Here is a 25979-nt window from a genome sequence, read left to right as displayed (position 1 = left end):
ATATTTCCATAAGAAATGTATAGTTATGGTAGTTAATGAAATGAACACATCAATGAAAAGAAACATATGAGTTTTTTCTGGACCACTAGTACCCTAATCCATTCCCGATGTGCTACGTCATGATGGCTATTTTTCCTGTGAGATGCAGTAAGTCCTCCACCTGTTTTTATACTGGACAAGTAAGAACTACCAGGAACGCTGAGCAGTAGAATTGAGTTATTGAGAAGGTTGTCATTACCTTCTTCTTGGTTCTTTGTCTAAGTTCGGTGACAAAGTGGTTTTGAATGTGGCTGTTCTAGCATCCTCAGTACAACCAAAGAAGCATACATGTGTTTTTTTTTTTTTTACTTTTCTCTCATCTACTATCAGAAAATACATAAATTATGCCTAAATAAACAACTAAGAAGCAATACCAAAGCAAACAATCACTTTTGAGTAATTACCTTTTAATACTATTTCCATCTCCCAGTGGCTCTTAGCCCACAGTAAATCAAAGTTTATTGAAAATGATCCTCGCATGAATGGTCTCAATAATTTTTGACCTAAGTCTTCTGAAGAAAAGCACGGAATTTTGAAGGGGGAAACAACATACAGAAAAGATCTGTCTTTGTTTCTTGGGAAAGGAAATAGCTTTTATTTCTCATATCACTGCTAGAGAGCTAGTTATTAAACTTTGAAATCACAAACTTGGGAGGTTAATGGACATGTAAACATAAATATAAATGTGTGTGTGTGTGTATAAAGCCACCATAAAGGAGGAATTATCTGGAGATTAGTGGTCAGTGCACCAGTTAGGAAGTCATTAAACAAGTTCAAGACATTTCTCACTGTAGATTACAGCAAAGTAGTGCTAAAGAGAAACAGCAATAAACAGCTGGGGCAGGAACAAGAGGCTCTTTGTAGTTAGCTGAGAAAGCTCTTGGGATCTACAAACTGGACAATGAATCAGTCACAGGGCAAGTCTAGAAGTCCCTAGAACTGGCACACTGCTAAGGAGAGAAGATAATGGCCAGCATATTGAGGACAAATGGCCTCTTGACAAAATAAGCTCAGAGTATGGAGGACAAGCTGGAAAGGTAACTAAAATGAAGACCAAGCCTATGCTTCGCATCTCCTGACTAAGAGAAATGCCGCTTTCTGTCGAAAAGGGATAGCTACTCATAACAACTACGCATATATGATACATGTAATGAAAAATGCATGCCTAGATTAATGATTCTGCAAGAAAGTATACCCATATTGCAATTTAACTATTTTTCAAAGAATTCTAGTGTTCCTAAATTCACATTGGCAACTAAATTGCTATCTTGGAAAAATGTAAAAAGTAGACCATACTGAACATATGAGGATGAAGTCCCAGTATACTTGCTACACAATTGAGAATTTGTAAAGAACTCTGATACAGACTCCATTCTGGGTGGGAGACACACTGACAAATGTAAGATAAAATAAAATACATATTTTCTCATAAAACTACTTTGAAAAGCTTTGACTTCATGCTCTGATCCACACATTTGGCCCTGTTTACTTGCCTATATCCAAGGAAATCCTTCAAGGAACATCAGTAGGTCAACTTTTTACTGATGTTAAGCAAAAATTTTATAATGTCATAGAATTCTATGTTAAAGAATGTCTATAGAAATTAGAATGTCTAGAGACAGAGGAGTTTTTAAAAACAAACAACAAAAACAGTCAAATAATACACTGCAGGTGAAAATAGATTTTTCATGGACTGGCATTTCAAAATGGCATCAATATTATGATTTAGAAGTCAAGTGTTTTTAATTCTTGATTCATTGTTTATTTTTCTACAAAGATCTTTTAGTTCCTCTAAAATACTGGCTTTTATCATCTTGGAAGATTGTATAAAGTAGAATAACTTCTTCTACGAGTTTTTCCAGTTCTCACAAAACTTAACAGGCTGTAATTTTTCTTTTAGGGAAGACATTACTGAGTTGCTGAACAATTTTCACCATTAGAAGTCCACTCTACTTTCAGCTTCATTTAATCCAACCCAATATTTTTTCCATAATAGCCACATTTTTCCAAGACAATACCCTTTCTAATGTTAAGGAACTAACATTATGTGTAATTCTCAGCATGAGGAGATTATCCTATTGAATTTACTGGTTTGGTTTTTGAATCCTCTATCTGCTACAACTTTTTCGTTCCAAAATCTGCAGTTTCATAGGGAATGATCTTACATTTAGAGGTTTTGTTAGATGCTAAACACAGCGGGTACCACAAGCACATATCTGTTTCCCCCTGTTGACAATCCAGGCTTATGTAACCTTAGTGGATGGTAAGACCAGATACAAACCAGCCAGCCTGAATACGTGTGGTTCATTAGCATAATGTGTAAACTTCTGAAATTAAGCAATTACTGAGATAAAAGTGAGTTTCATTGGGGCATTCACCATACATCTAGAAATCTTCATTAACCATAAAATAAACTAAATAAAAAAAATAACAAGGTTTTAATTCATCAAAAAGGTACACTTCAAAATAATATTTTCACCATAATGAATACTATTTTTCAAGTGTTACACATTTATTAGGTACTTTATAAAACACAAAATGTAAATTCTTAACCAGGGCTTGATAGTATAAAACAATAATGAAAACCTCTAAATCAAATCAAAATTTGCAAAATAGTGACATTTCAAGGATTTTAAAAGAAAAAATAAAGTTATGGAGCTAAACACAAAACAAGAATAGCCCTAATTTTTAGCCCCATTTAGCCCCCAATTAATAGCCCCATTTTGCTGTGTAGATTAACAGCAATAATTTCAAACATTTTTTTATATTTTTGACACCGTTTTACAAAGATAAACTCCTAGCCAGTATTAATGAGAAATGTAACAGGACAACTGAAAAAACAAGAGTGGGATATACTGTAGATTACAGTAGTAATAAAATAAAAATAATGTGGTACTAAATATGAATACTTCATGAATCCTCTCAATCTCAGTTTATAACTATAATTAGATGGGAAAAAACTAGAAGAGTCTATATTTTTAAACAGTTTTACAGAAGAACTAAGCATACACAGCACCCTGGTATATCCACCATGTATTCTAATCAGCAGAAAAGTTGATTACTGAAATGTATGTTTTTGGTTTTTTTTTACCTTAAAGATGAGTCTTCTCACTATTGAAATTTTTTCAAATTTTGTTTACTGGCATAACCTAATCTATTGAATAAGAATGAATTTGTTCCATTTGTTATCACTATTTTTCTATTTCAGCATAAATTCATATTTAACATTTTTAACAACATGCCTGTTACAGATCAATAATAACATTATAGTATTATTTTAAGTCACAGTCATGGCTGTGATACTAATAAATAGAAACAATAAGTAACATGTACAATACTTACAGTGTTATTTAATTAAATTTGGTCATGACTCTGTTCCTTTGTCCAAGTTTGATCAGTCCTGAAAACTATAGCTTATTTGATATGTGCATTTATCCACATTGTGTAGTTCAGTAAACCCTCAATTGTCATCACCACATGATCAAGAGTACTGGATCATCTGTGAGATGATGCAATTTCATCCAAAAATAAACTTGATAGCATATATTTATATATTTATCAATAAATTAAAGATTGTTCTCTTCACTTTCTGAAATACTGATAGCGGGTTTCAGATTCCATGAACTCCCTCCAGGATCCTGAAACATGGGCTCCCATCATAGTAACCAGAACCAGGGTTTGAGGTCTATGCCTTAGCATTCCCATCCTGGCTCTTCCAAAGTGGTATATCTGGAGGGTTTTTTGCTTTTTTTTTAATTGGGAGCTGTGGCCACATTATACTTTAAATTCTGGCTTTTTCTTGGACATGTTATTTTTTCCTGGGTGAGAAGCAGGAGTGTGTATTGGGTGAAAACACAGTCTTCGAAGCTTAGTTTCATAATTGCTGTTCATGAGTTTTGGTTTTGTGTGTATATTCCTTCTGATTAACCTTAATCAATAAGCTGTAACTTTTTTGTTAATCACTTTCTTATTAATTCTCTCTGAATCAGCTTTATCATCTCAAGAAAGCATGGGCTTTTCCAAATCTTCTCATGCAGTCGCACTATATTCTTTTTTACTACAATTCTTTACGCTTTTGACTATTTCCCCCTGCAAACCGCTACTGGTGTAACTATTTGTAGGCAGCCTCCGATGCCTCATCTATGTTGCTGGTGGTGTTTAATTGCTAAGTCGTGTCCAGCTCTTTTGAGACCCCACGGACTGTGGCTCACTCCCATTGTCTCCACTGTCCACGGGATATCCCAGGCAAGAATACTGGAGTGGGTTGTCATTTCCTTCTCCAATACCACACCTGTAAGAGGATTTGTAATAGACCTTTTTTTTTTAAGTAAGTTTTTTTTTCAATTAAATGAACCAATATAAATGAATAAAAAAGTTCAGCATGCCGTAGCACATGCAATGCACTGAGGCAAGGTGAATGGTAGATGTAGCCACTATTACAGAGGCTGTCTACTAAGAAACATCTCTGCCAGATTTAGGCTGATGCAGAAGGACCTGTAGTCAATGTAGCCATAAATAAAACATACACAAAATTGTTCTATTTTCTTTCACTTTTTATCCCAATGTATGCTATCGTATGTTGAAAGATGTTAAGGCTGAAATCAAATAGACTAGGTCTCATGTTCCACAACTTGCATTTTCTAAGAGTGGGAATATCTCCAAATGGCTTCAGTGATATCACCCATCTCTCAGCCAGCAGCAGCACCACGTCCCCAGCTAGTCTCACGTTCTTTTGTTAGCAGAGCTCATTCACAAGCCCACTCTGTCCCTTGGCTGTGTAACAGCAGTAATGTTTTAAAAGTTGAAAGTGACACAGCAAACAGAAAAAACGTAAGGTATTTCACCAAATGGATTTTTTTTTAAAACTAGTTTTCTTTGGTTTCTGGAAAACTCGTTTAAGAAAAATCTTCTGAGTTATGGTAGCTGTCAAATTTTGACAATGTAAAAGATTACTTTGTTTTTAATATTTTTAAAACTTGGGAAAGCAAACTAATAATATTTAATTCTAAAGTCCATATTTTCTTCACTATTTTGGCAATTCAGGCAGTGGGGATATTCATATAAGGGTTTTTACCTATCACAGACTTTGAAGTAGTCAGCTCTACTTATGTCTACTAGTAAGTAAACAAAGCTAGTAAGTGCTCTTTCTAACAGATAATACTTAAATGACCTGACGGAAAGAAAGATTGATTATATTATATTGATTATACCATTTTATCAGTAAAAACATGTTTATTTGTTATCTGAGGCATATTTGGAAAAGGAACTTTTAATTCTTAATTCAGAAATTATTACAAACATATGAACAGACATGTTAGAACACATTCATTTGAAAATTAGTGAAGAAAAAACACTTCTGGGAAAGTAATTCTGACAAAGGCAATAAGCCTATCTTAATTCTACCTAGTTTTCCCTAATCAATTTATCATTTCCTTGTTTATCTTTCATTAAGCAAATATTCTAGAATATCTGGGGGAAAATGAATAAAACATTAAAACATGAAAACATTTCCTTAAAGTACTGTATTAAAATGCTAAATAAACAACATTAAAGGCTGAGTATTTTTTATTTGTGCTGACTATACTGGAACCATGAAGAAATGGAAGGCATGCAAGGAATGTTCTCAAGAAATTTAGGGTACACTTGAGGAGGCACACATATACAAATGGTATGAAAAAGCATTGTCTTCCTGACATCAGAGTATTTCTCTCTCTATCCTGAAGCTTCTGAGCACTGACTCATGGTCAAGAAATATGGGTTTAACACTTAGGTCTCCCAACTGGGCAAATCATTACCTGTTTATCATGTCAAATTACTTAACGGAGGGAGGAACACATACAGTTTTTCTAAAAATAAATAGTCAATTACAAATACTTTCCATTTACTTTTAATAATGATTTTTTTATTTTGAAATTTCAAATACATTAAGAAAGGGGATGAGATTGCTTTATTTTCAGAAAGGGTATCAATTTTAATTTTTTAAAACTTGTACTAGGTTATTTCACATTTCTGTCAAACCTAATCTTCCCTCATATTGAAGACTCCTCTTATAGGGTTGATTATATTCCAAAGAAACAAGTTGTCAATTTTGTTAATCTTTATGAATATAAATAGAGGTCACAGTTACCTAAATTGATGGAAATCATAGAATGCATAGAGCCTTTGCATTGTTTTGTATCTTTAAATATGTGACTGTCTCCAGTCTGGGCATGAATTATGCCTCACATTTCTCATTTCTTCAGCATGTGACATGTATCTAATTAAATTATGCAAAAATCATGTTTTCCTAACATGTTATATATGGCATATCAACTGAGCGATTACCACAAACTAATGCAGGTGTTTGGAAAACAAAAAATAGCCGCTGATAACTCATCATAACTTGTGATTTATTAGTAATCGTACTTTAATATTTAGTTTAATTTTCACCAATTAAAAATGATGAATATTTGTTATATATTTGAATTGCTAAAAGACCAGTCAGAATTATTAATCAATTCTTTTTCTTTTCTTTGACAAAATATAAAAAGAAATGAAGAACATATTCACAATGTGTTTGGTGAGTTACTAAACTAGGTGATTTTAACTAGGGAAAAGTTTGCTTTATAAAATCAATACAATTTCAGGTGCATTTCCTTATAGATCTATCTCATTAAATTTCCAGAACTCCTTCCATCTTTTATATACCTGTTTAATGCATTTTAAACAAAATCTTTAAGGTCCTTAATACTTAAGGCTATCTTTTAAAATATGAAATGTCTGTTAGTCACGTCACCAATTCAACTACATTTTACAAAAGAACACTTGATTTCTCCTAGGTTGTTTTGATACTTTATACTGTGAGTTCATATGTCAGATAGAATAAAGTGTTTATAGTCCTAAATAACAGCTAACTTCAGAAATGAGGATATTTTATTCAGGCCTAAATAGCTGGGAGTTAGTAAGTACCTTCTTTGTGATAGGTTGTTACTTGTGAGTTAAAAAACAATCATTATTCTTTCACACTGGTAGGAAGACAAGTTTATATAAATATAAAATATAACTTCACACTAAAGGAACATAAATACAATTAATTCCCTTAAGAAATATAAAATGTACTTGGATATAACACTTACACACACGAGTAGGGACCAGATGGGGCTAAAAATCATATGGTATTCTCTATGTTCTACAGGTGTTTCCTGGGGAGCAGTTAGAAGCCAAAAACATTGGGCTTGAAACATGTGCTGAGGCAGGTGTAGCATGTATGATCCTTTACTTCTCTTTCGGGCTGTCATCCTGACCACCTTCCACCTTTCCCTTGCTAACAGTAGGTCTGCACAAAGACCAGGGTGGCGGAGGTCACACACTGGCTTCAACTGTGTTCTGCAGAGCTGCAGGGGACATGAGGAATGTTAGGGGCCACTATTACAGTAAATTCTACTTTTATTGTTTTTATCTCTTGGGGTTTCAGATAGTGTTTCTTTCTCATTCTGTTTCTCCCATCTCACCCTCCTCGTGCGTGTGTGTGTGTGTGTTGAAGCAGGAGATGGGGTAGATTCTGCTGCTTGAAACTTGTTTATGAGTACTACTGATATAGACAGAAGTCTTACGAAAAGTCAGAGATTATGGAAATGAAGATTAGCTGATATCATCAAAGACTTAACTGAAGGGAAGTGAAGGAAGTGCTATAACATTTGTAATAAGCTGAGAATGAGAGAATAAGAGAAAGAGAAAGGTAGGAAAGTGACAGTGAACCAGACTAAGTGGATTGCAAAAAAATTTGGATTGATTAGAAGGTATATGTGAAACAACAGAAGTTAAATTCAAGTAGAAAGGCATCATGAGATTATGAAGGGACTTGGATTTTAGCGTGTTGTTTGAAGAAAGAGAACAATTCCAGTAATATAAGAAGATAAATCTGGCAGATGTATGGAAAATTCAATGGTGTAGAAAAACTGAAAGAAAGTTGATTCCAATTAGAGGTTCACTGCAATAATACAGTCAGAAGACAATGAGGTCTGCTATGATGGTGACAGTGTGAAAAGATAAAAGAGGCCAAATAGAACATTCTCGTACTTCTATTAGAACCATTATAAATGACATAACAAGTAAAGTCATTCATCTGTGCCCTGATTCGATAAATTTTCAAGCCTGCAACATTTTAACAATGTTTCATTGTGCTAGACTCTAAGAATGCAACAGAACAACTTAGATATAATCAAAGCTCTCATGCAGCTAATGAAGGATACTGAACTAAATAGGTTATTAATAATAACACTAGAGTAAAAGCCATAAAGGAAGAGATCTTTTCCCTCTTTCTTCCCTGTTATATTCCTAGTGCCCAGGACAGTGCCTGGTACAAAGGGGATCCTCAAGAAATATCTGCTGAATGAATTTATGAACAGCACACAATGGGCACAGTGGACTTGGGGAAGTTTCCTGGAGGATATGCTGTGTTAGCTGAAACCTTAAGAATGAGGAGGACTTAAACACAGAATTGTAGAACAGGAAGAGGGAATAGGACTCACAGAAGAAGAAGCAACTTGTGGCAAATTTTAGAAAGTGAAAGGTGGCCTGTAAACCTGCAGTCTAGGTAAGGAATGAAAAGAGATGAAGCTTTAAAGATGAAGGTTCAGAGAATAAGTGTTTTGTCATCCAAGTCGAGAAGTTTGAACTTTATCCTAAGAGGAATCACCGAAGGAATCTGGGCAAGAGATACTCTGCCTTACCTCTCATAAGTCACTCTACCTCTCTAAGCCTCAAGTTTCTAATGTGCAGAATAAGGATAATAGCAGCTACCTTGCACTGTGGTTGGGAAGATGAGATCTGATAAATAGCAATTGATACAGATTAGTAACTCAAAGAAAGGTAAGTTCTTTTTCTCTATGATAGCTATTTTTTGCTCCATTTGATTGAAGCTGCCTCCAACCCTCTACGCCCCAGTAAATGACTACAACGATATCTCAAAGGTAAAATATCACTATCATCAGCCTGGATAAAGAGTTCTGGATATCATATATTAAAATCTACCTTTTATTTGATGGTAGGTAATGAGTAGCTGGGCTTCCCAGGTGACACCAGTGGTAAAGAGCCCACATGCCAATGCAGCAGACTTGAGACTCAGGTGCAATCCCTGGGTTGGGAAGATCCCCTGGACGAGGGCATGACAAGCCACTCCAGTATTCTGGCCTGGAGAATCCTAGGGACAGAGGAGCCTGGCGGGCTACAGCCTATGGAGTTGCAAAGAGTCGGACCCAACTGAAGAGACTGCACGCGCGCACAATGGTAGCTGATGGCCCCAACCTTACATATATAGATGCAGACCACAAGAAGGGGAGTTTGGGGGAGAATGCATACATGTATAGGTATGGCTGATTCCCGTTCCTGCTCACCTGAAACTATCCCAGTACAAAATAAAAAGTTTTTAAAAAGTACAAGCAGGGGAACATTGCTTTCTTATTCATCTCTTTTCCCACAACATGACTGAATCAGAAAAAAATAACTGCAGAAATATTTAAAATAGAAACTACATATATATAAGTGTTACAGAAATGACTACATTGGTGTTGAGTAGCATGTTTTTATTTCCATGCTTTTGAGTTTCCATCATTTATAAACTCTCTTAACTGGCATTCATTATCCAAGCAAGTAGACATTCACAGGTTTCTGAATTATTAATTGATGCACACAGTGTTTCCCACAGTTTGTAAATACAATGTATTTGAAACAAAGAGTTTCTACATGTCTTAAAAACACAGAAAATTAGAATACATCAAAGCTTCGAAGATAACAATGAAGTCTCAATGCTTGTCAGCACACAGATGGGAGGGCATAGGAACCACAGAACCTTTAAGCCACATGAAAGATCTGCTCCCAAGTTCTTGGAAAATTCTGCAATTCACAAATATTACTAAGCATATTACTGCCCCATAAAATATAGTAAAATATAATCACTGACTTCAGGCACAAATGAGTCTGGGCTTAAACAAAGTTGTCCTTTCACTATCATATCAGTTTTCTCTCTAAACATTAGTATTAATTTCTGCTACTGAAATTAGGATTCCCTCAAAGTGTCTTCTAAATCAGGTCCAGCCAGCATGCTGACTTAAGGGGTGGAGCCACCATTTCCAGCAAAACTGAGCCCTGTATTAACTGACTGGCCCTACTCACTCCTGAATCAAGTGCTGTGAGCAGGGAACGCTGACTGGCCATACTTGGCTCATGTGACCCTTCCTACTTATTGATGGGAGGGGGGACAAGTCTATCATCAAAAGGAATGAGAATGGGATAAATATTCCAGGCAACCACAAACAAGGGTTTGTGTGTTAAAAAGAAAGAAAGAAAGAAAAAAAAGATAGAATTTCTTCTACTTTTGTTTAACTCAAAGATCATTTCTGTAGGCATTCTACTGCCATGGCTAGAGTTTTAAGTTCTCATTTAAGCATTTGTTGGCAAGATTTGGAAAATTCATTGAAATAATTTAATGTTCACTTAACTAGTATTTGTAAAGAACTTTTGATGGATTCATTTATAGTATAGACAGAAATCCCTAAAAAAACATGGCATTTTATTCTTTAGTTTATCTAAAGCTTTTCTTTCTGGCTGTAAGTCATCACCTCATCACTTCTTATTTCCAAAGGGATTGGCTATCTTTTTATGGAGATTATTTTTCATAGAAAATATACACACATACTAGACACACATACATAGATACACAGGTAAACACATACAGGATACTTAATGAAAGGAAAATGCCCAAATGAAATCAGATACTGAGAGGTCTGTCAGCCTAGTGCATAAGCTAAATTAAAACATGTAACGAGCCACTGCTAAAGGTCAAGTCTTAGAATGTAAAACTGTGCATGCCAAGACTCTCCTCTTCTCCTACTGTATCTTGTGATGTCTAAAATATGGTGAAAACATCTTAAGTACCATGACTCATGTCTCTGAAGATGGCAGCAGGCTTCATACAAAGATCAAGTGTGAGAAAGGCATGGAAAACTGGAAACGAAACAACTATATAAAATCCCACTTAGGGGATGATCTAATCTTCGTTGATTCAAATTCCTGTAAGGACTAGAAAATTCTACGTTAAGTAGACTTTCCATATTTCTCTTTCCACAGTTGTGATTAATATGATATTTACAAAAGACTTTTTGACTAAGATACAAAAAGAGATGAGTTTCTTAATATTTCAGCCATACTTCTTCTTACTTGCAAACAGAATTTTCTCTTTGGGAAATCAAGACTGGTTATTCTGGAAATAATGATGGTACAGACACAGACAATCATAATAAGCCTCTATTTATGATGCAGCTTTTTTTCACAGTATCATTAAACATTTTACGAATCTAACAAACTCATATTTATCTACCAGTAAAGCTCTCAAGAGCAGACAATACCTAATGGTTATATACAATAAATTCTTAGTTAAGTGTCTCAATCAGAAAACAAAAACATTCTCCTTCCAGGAGACTTTGGAAGCATCTTAAATAAACAAAATCTAACCGTGTAGCTTGGAAGTTGGCCAGGCAATCAAAATCTACAATGCTGCTTCTATGACGGCTATTAAAACTATATTAACACCACCAAGTTGTCAAGAAGTTATTTATTCCACATTTGAGGAAAGGCACTTCCATGAGTGAACTGGATCCTCAGTGCTAGCTTTGGGTTTACAGCTTATCTCTTGACAACCAGTTCAGTACTGTAGGCCCTCAAGGATGTGGGTTAAAATTTGCCCCCAGGAGGACCTGAAATCTTATCTTCCCTTATCTTAGCCCAGAGGTTTAATTTGGATTGCCCATTATTTATTTATTGAAACTTTTAGTACCTATTCACTGCTTAAATCTCAAAACATCACCTGTTCTTAGATCACCCATCACACTCCTCTCCCTATCGCTATCTTCTACTTGCTTCTGGGACAACCAGGCTTTCTGTTTTCAACTCCTCTGCTACTAGCTATAATGAAGTGAATCGTGTTCCCCCAAAAGTACATTGATGTTCTCACCCTTGGTATCTAGGAATGTAACTTTCTTTGGAAATAGGGTTTTTGCAGATGTCAGGTTAATGTGATGCCACATCCATTAGGGTGACCTCTAATCCAACATGACTGGTGTCCTTATAAGAGGAAAATCTGTTTCTTGTTGTTCAGTCACTCAGTCATGTCCGACTCTTTGTGACTCCATGAACTGTAGCCCTCCAGGCTCCTCTGCCCATGGAATTCTCCAGGCAAGAATATTGGAGTGGGTTGCCATTTCCTATTCCAGGGGATCTTCCTGACCCAGGGATCAAATCCTGCATTGGCAGGTGGATTCTATACCATGGAGCCACCTGAAAAGTCCTTAAAATATGTCAAAAGGACCTTATATGCTTAAGTTCAGTTAATCTTCAAATTGTCACAGGAGGTGGGTTCAATTACTAATCACCACTTTCCAGACAGGGATTGGAGAAAGGCTAAGCAACCTGCCCAAGCTAATATGCAGCAGAGTTGAAATTTACACCCAGGCAGTCTCTCTGTGGGACCTGAGTTACTGAGGATGGCTCTTCATGCCGGCGGCCACTTCTCTACGGTGTCAACATGACTTCCACCACCACAAGCATCTGAATCTTCATGGTGAACCACCTTCCACACACAGATGTCACAAACTTTTCCTAGTAAGAGATGGGCTATGTGCCCTGAGAGATGACATGAAAATCCTTCTTTAAAAAACTCAGGAAAAGGGGAGCCTTGGTTTATATCCATTATCTTGAAAAGGTCCTGGAAGTGTTAGTTGACTGCAGACTCAATGTATGTCATGTCTGTGCTGAAACTCCTAATGAAACAGGTCACTCTGAACTCTGTATGCTAAAAAACACAGAAACAAAATAGAATATCCAAAGGGAATATGATAAACATTTATTTTGGGCCTTGAAAACATGTTTTATAAGAAACAGGGGTAATTTGGTCCAGTAAGCAAAACAGATAGCAACGTGATGAATATTTTTATGAATGAGACACCTGGTTTATTTTTTTTCTTTTTTTTGGAGGGCAAAATAAAGGTGGTTGAGTAAAAGCTAAAAGGAAATCCAAAATAATAATAACAATAATAATAATAATAAAACAAAAAACAAAAAAATACAAATAAAAGGAAATCCATTTGTCCAATTAAAAAAAAAAGAAAAGATTCACTTCTAATAAGAAAACCATTCAGAATGGAGTTGCTGGTATTGTGGTAAAATGTGCTCACCCACTCTAGAAACATTTAAGACAAGAGGGAAGCAACAAGTGGCTATTTTTTAAAATACTCTTTTTTTAATTATTATTTCCTAACAAACCTCTGAGATCTGACTTTGAACACTAGATTTTATTTAATTTTCTATTAACTAATTTTGGCTGTGTTGGGTCTTAGTTGTGGCATGCAGGATCTTCAGCTGAGGCATGTGGACTCTCAGTTGTAGCAAGTGGGATCTAGTTCCTTGATCAGGGATTGAACCTGGGCCCCCTGCAATGGGAGTGCAGAGTCTTAGCCACTGGACCACCAAGGAAGTCCCCAAGTTGCTACTGTCAATTCTTCACATTCCGTGTCCTGCCTTTATTCTCTTCTTCTTCTTTTTGGCCACCCTGTGCAGCATGTAAGACCTTAGTTCCTCAACAAAAGACCAAACTCATGTCCCCTGCATTGGAAGTGAGGAGTCTCAACCACTGGACCACAAAGGAAGTCCTTAATTTTCTTCATTTTTGATGAATGATTTTCTTCATTTAAGGTAACTTACTTTGGGTAAAGAGCGTAAACCCTTGTTCAAGTGGCAGCTACCATTAACCAACTATTAGGTTTTCAATCACTAGAAATCATCCACAACTTATGCCCGGGTTACATCCTGATAAACCCATCACAAGCTGAAAATAATGTCAGCTGAAAATGCATTTAATACACCTAAACTGCCAAACTTCAGAGCTTAGCCTTACCTGCCTTAAATGTGTTCAGAACACTGACAATAGCCTACAGTTGGAGAAATCATCTAACACAGTCTGTTGTGCAATAAAGTCCTAAGTATCTCACGTAACTTACTGAATACCATATGAAAGTAAAAAAAAAGAATGGCAGTATTGCTGCAGAATGGTTGTTACTGGATCAACATTCCACTCATGTGGCTGATTGGGAATCGTGGTTCACTACCCAGCATCAGGAGAAGAGTATCATAGACATCAATAATTCAGGAAAAGACCAAATTTCAAAACTGGAAGTATGGTTTCTGCCAAACACATATCACTTTCATTGAAAACAAAAAATCATCATTGTGAGTTGAGAATTGTCTGTATTAGTTTTCTAAGATGTTGAGCTAGTCACCTCAATACTCTCATCTCTAAAATGGAAAGAATAAAATCTCACCTTACAGGGCTGTCTGAAGATTAGAAAGCATATTGCACTGTGATTGTCAGATACTATGACACTTCAATGACCTTAAGATACCACTGATTATAAGAAATACCAGTATTTTGTGTATTACTAAATGAAACAATTAAAAAGTAAAATGTTTCCTTGTCACTTAAACTCTTTGTTCCATACTTTATAAGAGAAATAGTGATTAATATATTCCTAAATCTTCCTCCCATTTAGACTGACTCATCAGAAACCTTTTTCACATCAGAGTCATTGATGTTTTTTCACCAAATATCATCTGTTCTTATCAAAAGTGTTCATAATACTGTGTATCTAATGAACTGCTCCAGTACTAAAACCAGGATTTTGTTTCTGGACTGTCCTGCTGGGTGTGTGATGGGCAATCCTCATCTCCAGTGCTGGTAAGAAAATTGGGCTTCAGCATTTTACGGTAAGTGTTATTTCTCAGGTTTTATAAAGCATACGATTTGGATTTGTGTGAAAATAGGAAAGTGCGGACAGTCCTCCAATAGTGAATATTTTCTTCTTGACTTGCTGTTGCTGTTCAGTTGCTAAGTCATGTCCAACTCTTTGCGACCCCATGGACTGCAGCACACCAGGCCTCCCTGTCCCTCACCATCTCCTGGAGTTCACTGAAGTTTCATATCCATTGAATCGGTGATGCTATCCAATTAATGGACCTCAAGGTCCTGTTTCTGTGTCATTCTACAAGATAGGATTTAGTTTCGATGTCAAATAATATTTTTGAAGACAGTGTAAACAGCAATTCAACTCAACAGATGCGGTTCCAACAATGTACATAGTAACTCAGAGAAAACAACATGAACAGTTCTAACCAAGTCCATACCTGAACAGGTAACGACAACTCTATCATGACTATTGTTTGTCTGGTGATTGAGAGATGGGAGGTAAATTTCAGAGAAGTAAGAATATGAAAAGACTGCATTTTAGAATTGGTGAAATATGGTATTGTTTGATTACTGTACTTTAGTCTTCCTCAATAGTCAAGGAGTGTATGTCTTAACACATACCCCTGTATCTACATAAAAGAAGGACTCAATAAATGCTTAATGGAGTAGAGGCTGGCAGGCACATTACAGAAGGGATTTTCTAGTATTATCTAGGGCAGACTACTGCTAAATTACTTTTTCAACTTCCCATAGCAATTAAAAAGGCAAGATGTGAGAAGGGGTGTGGATGTGACTATCATGCCTTGAAATGCAACTAAAAGAACACCTTAAATAAGGAATCACAAAGCAGAGTGGCCCCGAGTCTGAGGAATGGTTTGCAGTTCCAAGGCATCACAGCCAGATGATGTGAGACACACAGACGTGTCTGCGATCTCCTGAGTGTGCCATCTCCACAGCTCTTGGTGGACTGAGCACCTCAATGCCAGCCTCCTTCCCCACTGAACCAAAGCAGAGACTAGGGCTCCCCAGAGCTGGGTAGGCAGAAGCCCAGGGGAAGAGCTGAGTCACACTATCTCTGGTTGAGATGCCTGCCTGGGTGCTATTTTTTCTTTTCATCATTGCTGATCTTCTTTTTGGAGGCTCATCATCCCACATTAGTTTTAATTAGTTGATGCAGCTCCACACCCCTCTCCCTACCACTTCTCCCGATCTAAATGTGTCACGAGAATGAGAACAATTTACTACTCTCCATGGGCTGAGAGGAGGCATGGATAAATTTGGGAAGCTCATTATAACTCACAGCTGTCAGTCCACAAAGAAAAAAATAAAATAAATAAAAAACTCAAACCAGCAAGGACTTTGGCTTCATTATTCTGTGCTATGTAAAACAGATCATTAATAAATGAGCGATTATATTTCCACTTCTATAAAGTTGAGATCTTAACAGCATTGCTTTCACCGTGTCACTTCTCTGGGCAGAAATAATCAATGGTTGCCTTTTGCCTAAATGACAAAATCCAAATTCCCTACCATGGCACCACCATACCCTCGCTTCTCAATACAATTTAGTTCTATCTCTCCTCTCCAGCCTTGCCTCCAGTCAATTGCATTGAGAAGAAGTTGGCATTATAGTCAAGCATGTGAGCTTTAGCACTGATTACATGATTGGAATCTTGTCTTTACTGCCATTACATTCATAACTTTTGGACAAGTAACCAAACCCCAATGGATTTCAGAGTTCTCATCTCTAAAATGGGGATAAGACATCTATTCATTAGCTTACTGGATAATATTATATTTAATCACCCTGACCCTATCTGACATACAGTTAATGTATATCAGTTCAGTTCAGTTCAGTCGCTCAGTCGTGTCTGACTCTTTGCGACCCCATAAACCGCAGAATGCCAGGCCTCCCTGTCCATCACCAACTCCCGGAGTCCACCCAAAACAATGTCCATCGTGTTGGTGATGCCATCCAACCATCTCATCCTCTGTCGTCCCCTTCTCCTCCTGCCCTCAATCTTTCCCAGCATCAGGGTCTTTTCCAACGAGTCAGTTCTCGACATCAGGTGGCCAAAGTATTGGAGTTTCAGCTTCAACATCAGTCCTTCCAATGAACATCCAGGACTGATTTCCTTTAGGATGGACTGGCTGGATCTCCTTGCAGTCCAAGGGACTCTCAAGAGTCTTCTCCAACACCACAATTCAAAAGCATCAATTCTTCAGTGCTCAGCTTTCTTCATAGGTCAACTCTCACATCCATACATGATCACTGGAAAAACCACAGCCTTGACTAGACGGACCTTTGTTGGCAAAGTAATGTCTCTGCTTTTTAACATACTGTCTAGGTTGGTCATAACTTTCCTTCCAAGGGGTAAGCATCTTTTAATTTCACGACTGCAATCACCATCCGCAGTGATTTTGAAGCCCAGAAAAATAAAGTCAGCCACTGTTTTTTCCACTGTTTCCCCATTTATTTGCCATGAAGTGATGGGACTGGATGCCATGATCTTAGTTTTCTGAATATTGATCTTTAAGCCAACTTTTTCACTCTCTGATTTCACTTTCATCAAGAGAATCTTTAGTTCTTCTTCACTTTTTGCCATAAGAATGGTATCCTCTGCGTATCTGAGGTTATCGATATTTCTCATGGCAATCTTGATTCCAGCTTGTGCTTCCTCCAGTCCAGCGTTATATAAATGGTAACTATTACTATAACAAAAGCATTCTACTCTGCATTCTCATTTGTCTTGAGCCTTATCAGGTTTGTTCTTTCTACTACTCATTCTGTATTTGTAATAAATACATATGTGTTTATATATAGCTATACAGAAGGTTTTATATATATATATATGTATATTTATATATATAACTTTATACATAGTTATAAGGTTGTATATCTAATAAGGTTACATATGTAACTTTATATGGTTAATAATTTCATATTATAATGACATAAAAGTAAAATTAAAAGAAATGTTAATATGAATGATAGGAAAATGATATGAAAATCTGACATATGAAAGACATTTTCAAAGAACAGTAAATATAAGCATTTTATAAAAGTGGAAAGTAACTCTTTGGTTTAAACGACTAGCTAAAGGTGACCTGGCTGGTTAGTGACAGAGTCAGGTCCAGGACTCTAAACTCCTTATACAGTAATGTTCATATATCCCAAATTTGATGAGGCAATTAGAGGACAAAGACAGCCTGTCTGAGTTCTCTACAGAATCCAATATTATGCCTGGTATTTGCCCACTGTGGAAGCTCAGTAATATTTTACTTGAACCCTACAAAGAACATGGCAAATGTATAACTGCTTTAGGTATAAACCAAAAAGAAGTGAACCTGAATAGAGCCCTGATGCAAAGTGAAATGGATTCTTACCCGAAGCAGAGCTTTGGAGTTTTGCTTGTATTTGTCTTATAAATACTGAACAAATAAAATAAGGGGCTTTGAGAAATTTCTGTTTTCTACTGGCTTTGAATTAAACTTTGTTTCAACTCCTACTACTTGAAAAGATATACTAACATAAATAGGACAATGCAATTAACTCTGTAGTCTTTAAATTTCCATTTTTTCTTTCAGTATTTTTAAGCCTTCTGGCAAAAATGACACTACTACATAATCCTAGGCTTTTGTTAACAAATTAATGTATTCTGCCTTGCTTTTCCAATGAATTTTGTTTAGTCCTTTCATATTTTACTAACAGCTTTCTGACTAGAAGTGAAAGATGAAAGTAAAATTCATGATTTCAAGCTGTTTATTTATCTACATAACAGTTTTTTAAAAGGTAATAATTATTCAATACATTCTATCTCAGTTTGCTAAAGGAGATTACTTATAAAAATGTTCATTTATCTTCAGTGATGTGGAACTCAGTACTATATTTCTTCTTTGAAATTTAGCTTTCAAACTAGCTAACTTTGATTGTAGTGTATAGCCATGCTAAGTACTACGTGCAGAATTCAGTACTAATGACTTGATAATATTCTCATTTGCAAAATATCACACTTTCAAGACATAGATCTGAGCAGACAAATACATGTTCCACGCAGATACCCAGTCACGTTAAAGATAGGTACATGTTGGCAGCTGGGACAAGTCTCCTTGCTGGCTCTTAGGACGTCAGTCATGTACTATTAGACACAGAGAACACTTTTCTTTTCCCTCTTCTTCCCCTTTTCAGCTCAATCTTCTCTGGATAAGATGCATTAACTATGTGCTTCAGAATAACATGGAAAAATGTGCTCTAATTTGTGCTTTTATTTGGGAAGAAAAAAATTCAAGTGACTTTTCTTTTAAAGTTGCTTTGAGTAAAAGATGTACCTGTGACCAGCACATAAACACTTTATTATGGGCAAAAAAAGACACGATGCCAGAATGATTATGTAGATGGTCTGCAGTTCCCAGAGTGTCCCAGGTGAGAGTTAAGAGCACTGGGGTTATGGGTCTGGCTCTCTGTTAACAGACATATTTCCTAAAACATGTGATTAAATTTAACAGAAATTATATCATCCGTTTCTAGCATTCTACTCTCATGAAATGAATAGAAGTGGGTAGACAGGGATTTGACCTTAACCTATCTATGTTTGCCATACCGTTTCCTAGTACAACATTTTCATAGAAGAGTGAGCAATTTTGATAAGTTGCTCATGATTCAGAAAAGAGGCTAAAACATAACGGGGACAGAAAATCTCAAGATGTCTTATAACCAAATATTTTACTTCTCTGCTGAAAACCCTGTGGCGTCCTATCTGAATTGAACAAAAGCCAAGGCCCTGAATGTTCTGGTCTCCCAGCTCCTCTAACCTCAGCTTCCCTTTCTCCTGGGTACCAACCTGCTTCAGCTATCCCGGGCTTGCTTTCCTAAGGACAGCAAGCCAGCTCCCACCACAGGACCTCTGCACTTGCTGTTCTTCTACCTGGAGAATTCTTTCCTAAACAGATGCTCTTTTCTCTTCTCTTTCTTCATATCCTGCTGACGTGTCACCCTTCCAAAGAGACCTTCCCCTCCTATTCCCTATTGGACACATTCCTTCTTTAGTCTCCTGCATAGCACTTGTCACAATCTTATATGTTACATATTTTTTAAACTGGTTTGACTAGAAAACAGTTCCCAGAGAACAGAGACTTGGTTTTGTTTACTGCTGTATTTCAATATGTGGCTCAAAATGTTCTTGAATGAACAAAGGAATGTAGGAGATGAGTGATACAAAGCCTGGATTTGCAGTTACAATACAAAGTAGCAAATATAATCTCATAGATTTCATAAACTGTGGTACAATGATACTTAATGTTAGCATGCCAATGGAAGATGATATGAAAGAGAAATAAATGTTAATCATTTTGGATGGTGGGGGTGGGTAGGGGTAGGGGTGGGAAAGCCAAAAATTTTAAAAAATAGAAATTATTGGAGTTAGCTATAAATTATCTGGGAAGGTAAAGAAAATGGATATTACATACAAGAGACAAATCACAAAATTAACAGAGAAGTAAAGTACACCAGAAATGGGAAGCTTCATCTACCTGATGAAGTACGGGCCTAAATTTGACTTGCTATAAATTTCACTGCAGAGAGTTTGAGCAAATAGTTAGAGTAACTATTACTCTCTAGGTGATTTTCACTTACAGTATGGAAGTGGTCAGTTAATTAGAAATGATAGGGAAGAGTGATGTCATCTGAACATTTAAGACAATGAGAAAGGAGAAAACTAAGAATAGTTTGAACACATACTATAGACTTTTATAATGAGTAACAATAGCAATAATGGTAATTATACCTGTCACTCATTGAGTGTCCATCACAGAGCCAGCACTGTACAGAGCCATGTACATTCATAACTTCCTTTAAGCTTCACAATCCCTCCTTTTAGCCCCTACTTTTAAAAAACTAAGTAAAATACCTTTAAAGAATTGAAGTACAGTTGATTTACAATGTTTCAAGTAGACAGAAAACTGATTCAGTTAAAGAGATATATATTTCAGATTGTTTCTATTGTAGGTTGTTACAAAATATTGAATACAGCTCCCTGTGCTATACAGGATATCCTTGCTATTTATCTGTTTTATATATAGTAGAGTGTACCTGCTAATCCCAAACTCCTCATTTACACCTCCCCACTCCTTCCCTCTTTGGTAGATATAGATTTGTGTTCTATGTCTGTGAGTCTGTTTATCTTTTGTAGATAAGTTCATTTGTATCATTTTTTAGATTCCACAGATAAGTGATATCATACGATATTTGTCCTTGTCTGACTGACTTAATATAATAATCTCTAGGTCCAACTATGTTGCTGCAAATGGCATTATTTTATTCCTTTTTATGAATGGGTAACAGTTCATTGTATCAATACACATATACTACATATTCTTTATATATTCATCTGTTTATGAACACTTCCATGCCTAGGCTATTGTAAACAGTGCTGCTATGAACACTGGGATGTATGTATCTTTGCAAATTAGTGTTTTCATTTTTCCTGGATATAAGCCCAGGAGTGGGATTGCTGGATCATATGGCAACTCTATTTTTACCTTTTTAAGGAACCTCCATACTGTTCTCCATAGTGGCTGCGCCAATTTATATTTCCACTGACAGTGTAGGAGGGTCCCCCTTTCTCCACACCCTCTTAGTATTTACTTTTTGTGGATTTTTGATGAAAAAACAAAAAAAAGGAAAACACCTTTAAGAAGAACTTTCATAACACAGTCAGATAAGGAAATTTACACTAGAGTAAACTTCAGGCAGGGTGGCCATGATACACGATTGAGGAGGCATGGAAATCCCTGGAACTGGGCTGTGCAAGATGCCTTTGGCTGCATGTCTTGACCCCAATACTGACCTTGCTGTCCTTTCTACATTGCCTCTGGTCACTACTCTTTCACAGCTACTCCTTCAGGAGGTTTCCATACAATCCTTGTGGCCTAATGTCTCAAGGATCATGCTCTATCATCAATTATTTACTCTGTCTCGTATCAGTGGAAAAGAATCTGCCTGCCAATGCAGGAGATACAGGTTTGATCCCTGGGTTGAAAAGACCCCCTGGAGAAGGAAACGACAACCCACTTCAATATGCTTGTCTGGGAAATCCCATGCACAGAGGAGTCTGATGGGCTACAGCCCATGGGGTCACAGAAGAGTAGGACAAGGAGGACATGACTTAGCAAGTAAAACAACAAGGACACATATTTCTGACTTTTCTACTGGTTTCTTCCCCTTTACTTAGAAACATCTGAGTTTCTTTCATGTTGAAAAACTCTTTGCTTGACTCTGTAATCTTCTCATGCAACTCACAGGCTTTTCTTCTCAGTCAAGCTACCTGCATGAGTGACTGACCCTGGTGCCTTCTCTTCCTCTGCCCTCGATGGGTCTCAACGCTCATCATCAGGAAAGTCTTTGTCCCCAGCCACTCTGTCCCTTCCTAAGGACAGAAAGCACCGGTTCCTTCCTAACTAGCAAGCCCTGCAGCAGTCTCCAGTTCCTCTTTCCTCAGCTCCACTAACACTATCCCCTCTTCTCGGCTTCTGTCTTAGTTCACTTCGGATGCCATAACAGAATACCAGAATCTGACTAACTTATCCAACAGCACTTTTATCTCACAGTTCTGGAGGCTGGCAAGTCCAAAGTCAAGGGAAGACTCAAGTCACTGGCAGATTCGGTGTCTTGTGAGGGATAAATCTGATAGGCTCCTCGCATCTTCCTGCTGTGTCCTCACCAGCAGTAGCAGCAAGTGGGCTCTCTGACATCTCTTTTATAAAGACACTAATTCCATTCATGAGGCCCCCACCTCACAACAGCTCCACCTCCAAATACCATCGCACTGAGGACTAGGTTTCAACTTAAGAAATTTGGGCCAGGGTTGGGGGACCCAAACATGCAGTCTGCAGTAATTCTCCACTTACTCTTCTGGCCGTAACTTCTCAGCCTTCTCTGTGGTCCTTTTCCCTTTGATTGTACCTTAAATGGATGCATTTTCCCCAGCTTTGTCATTGCTTCTCTACTAGCATTAATTTTCATTTTACCAAAGCCAGGGGCTTCCCAGTTGACTCCGTGGTAAAGATCCACCTGCCAATGCAGGAGACACAGGTTCTATTCCTGGATGGGGAAGATCCCCTGGAGATGGACACGGCGACCCACTCCAGTATTCTTACCTGGAAAATTCCATGGACAGAAGAGACTAGTGTGCTGCAGTCCATTGGATCACAAAAGAATTGGACATGACTTAACGACTAAACAACAACAACAACATAAGGATAACTCCAGAGTAGCAACTCTAATCTGGGTCTTTCAGCTGAACTCTTGAGAAATGCATACAGAGCAGCTTACCAGGTGAGTCTGCTTAGGTCTTTCAGAAGACACTCACATTCAACCTGTCTAAAATGAATCCACTGTCTTCTCACTAAAACCTGTTCTACAGAGATATTCAGTCTTGAATGGTGGCATCACCATCTATCCAGTCACGCAAACCAGAAAGTTGAAAATCATCCTAGATTTCTCTTTCTACCCATAACTTCCTACTTTTTAAAAAATATTTTATTATTCATTTACTTTGGGCTGCATTGGGTCTTAGTTGTGGCACAAGTGATCTTTCCTGGCCACGTGCAGGATTCTCTCTAGCTGTGGTGCACAGGCTTAGCTGCCCTGTGGCATGTGGGATGTTAGTTCCCTGATCAGGGATCAAACCCGTGTCCCCTGCATTGGAAGGCAGATTCTTAACCTCTGGGCCACCAGGAAGATCCCCTCAATCACTTCCTTCTTGATATCAAGTCTTAAATATCTAATTAAATCTCATCCTTTCTATCACTGCTGTTGCTGCCTCTGTCTTGACTTGGTTTCCTGTCTGGACCATGTTAATGACATTTTAGTTGGTCTTTCTGCTTTCAACATTTCTCCCTACAGTGCTAGCTTCAGAATGATGTCCAGATGAATAAAACACAATAGTAACACCACATAGGAGCAAACCTTTTCCTTACAAAACATGCTTTGGCGTGTCTGCACACAATGAGGCTTGAACTACTTATTTGTAGTGTATGAGATGTCTCCCTTCCAAGCTCTTTAGTCTGTCTTGATATCTGCCCTCAGCTCTAGTAGTTTTCCAAACATTCCAAGGTAAAACATGTCTCTGCTCCTTGGACCACATTATTCCTATGTATGGAATGCCCTCTCTAAACCTATGTGCCAGATAAGCTATTTGCCTTTTAAAACATACATCAGAATCACTGTCTCTTGAACTATACCCAGAGTTACTCACTTGGCAGCCTCTTACCTTTGCAAATAGTTTTTACTTTACACTATCATATGTTTCATAATAGATTTATTTTAGTATCTCTAACATTTAGTAGACTATGATAATATTTAGGGCAGAGGCTATATATTTATCAATTCTGTGTCTGTGGATCCTAGACATTTAAATGTTCAATAAATATTTTCCAACTGAATAGAAGAATGAATATTCTATTTAGTCCACTTTAATCTACTTCTCTGAGGTTTACTATCATGCTTAAGGAAATCTCTTTCATGGTATTGCCTATGATATATCTCTCTGAACAATGGAAAGTCTGTACAAGGTTTTGTGCTGTAGGCAGTGTTTTAAAAAATTATTTGATCACAAGTCAAAGTTAGAAAATTTACATCATAAGGCATTATAAATACACATATACATAAATAAATAACAATTTTATAGATACTTCTTATTTAGCATGACAAACTCTGATATGCTCTTTCTTTTTCTAGGTTTTTGCATTAAACTTTAAAAATACTGTATTAATAACTAAACTGCTTTCATGTCTTATGGATCGTGATACATATTTTGAAAAACACTGCTGCATATGTAGTATCTTAGAAAAAAAATCTTGCTTAAGGAATTCAAATTTCTGAATTAGTTAACTATTACTCTTACCTTAACTGTAAATTTAACAATAAATGTTATCAGAAAATATGTATAATTTACACATACTTTAGAAATGTCAATGTAGATAAGTGAAAAAAATCACAGTATATTAAAAAGAAATATCACGCTACTTCTCTGAAATTCACACATTGCTGCAAACTATAAAAAATCTGTGAAGGTCCTGGCTTTAATGACTATACAAAAACACTTTGTTTGCAAGCTATTATGTTAAATATGTCAATCATCTCCTTTTGAACTACCTCACATCTTATTTAGTTGAATAAACACTTCATTCACAGATGTTTTCAAGGTAAATTTCAGCATAGTCCAGATCTAAGCGTCAAGGACCTAAATTTAGGAGAATTCAAATTCATGAAGTTTTTCTTCACTCATGTTTAAAGCTGGAATGTTCTCAACTACCTATATCTATTTCCTGTGTTTTTAGGCACTTGTTGTTTAGTCAGTAAGTCATGTCTTCTGGGACCCCATAGACTGTAGCCTGCCAGGCTTCTCTGTTCATGGAATTCTCCAGGCAAGAATACTGGAGTGGGTTGCAATTTCCATTGCCAAGGGATCTTCTTGACCCAGGGATTGAACCCACATCTCTTGCATTGCAGGCAGATTCTTTACCACAAAGCCACCTGGGAAGTCCTTTTAGGTACTACCACTCTACAAACTTCCTAAGGGCATAAAATCTGTTTTCCGTGATGTACCCAAAATCACTGCAAAGAGTAACTGAAATTGGGAAGGAACTCTGCAGTAGCTGCCCTTGAGCACGTGTTTCTGCATGTCAGGCAATATGCTAGGTGATTTTTATATCATTCATAATTCTCACAACAATCCTGAAGGTCAGTGTTATCCTTGGTTTAGAAAAGATGACCTAAGTAACATGATTCCAAACATATAGTTAGGAAGTATAGGAATCTGTCAAACTCAGAGGAAAGCCCACAGTTTACAATGTATTTACTATCTGCCAGGCACTGTTGCTTTTCATTGAGTATTTTATTTAATTTGGACAACATTCTTCTGAGAAAAAGGTACTATTTTTATGCCCACCTTTCAGATTAGGAGACTAAAGCAGAGAAACTTTAAGTAATTGGTGGCAGGGCACAGAGTTCCTAAGTAGCAGAGCTGCGATTGAACCCAGATTTCTCCCAACGTTGAGGCTATTCCCACGAGATTCTCTGCCTTTAAATAAATGCAGTGAATAGTCAAAAATTGATAAGCTGCTGGATTTAGAGTTTAGGGTTTTTCTGGCCGATAATTTCCCATTT

At 36.9% G+C, this 25979-nt stretch overlaps 1 protein-coding gene and 1 non-coding gene across 4 annotated transcripts in view; both read right to left on the bottom strand.

Annotated features, from left to right (window-relative positions):
* Positions 1-25979, bottom strand: part of PPP3CA (protein phosphatase 3 catalytic subunit alpha) — a 312598-nt gene that overhangs the window by 78176 nt on the left and 208443 nt on the right. The window lies entirely within an intron of this gene.
* On the bottom strand, positions 13473-13545 carry TRNAG-CCC (transfer RNA glycine (anticodon CCC)). Its single transcript has one exon. It is a non-coding gene; the product is annotated as a tRNA-Gly (tRNA).

The sequence above is a fragment of the Muntiacus reevesi genome, chromosome 16 (assembly GCF_963930625.1).
Source record: "Muntiacus reevesi chromosome 16, mMunRee1.1, whole genome shotgun sequence".
Classification (NCBI taxonomy): Eukaryota; Metazoa; Chordata; class Mammalia; order Artiodactyla; family Cervidae; genus Muntiacus; species Muntiacus reevesi.
Note: the sequence above shows the minus strand (reverse complement) of the source record. Positions and strands in the feature narration are given on the sequence as shown.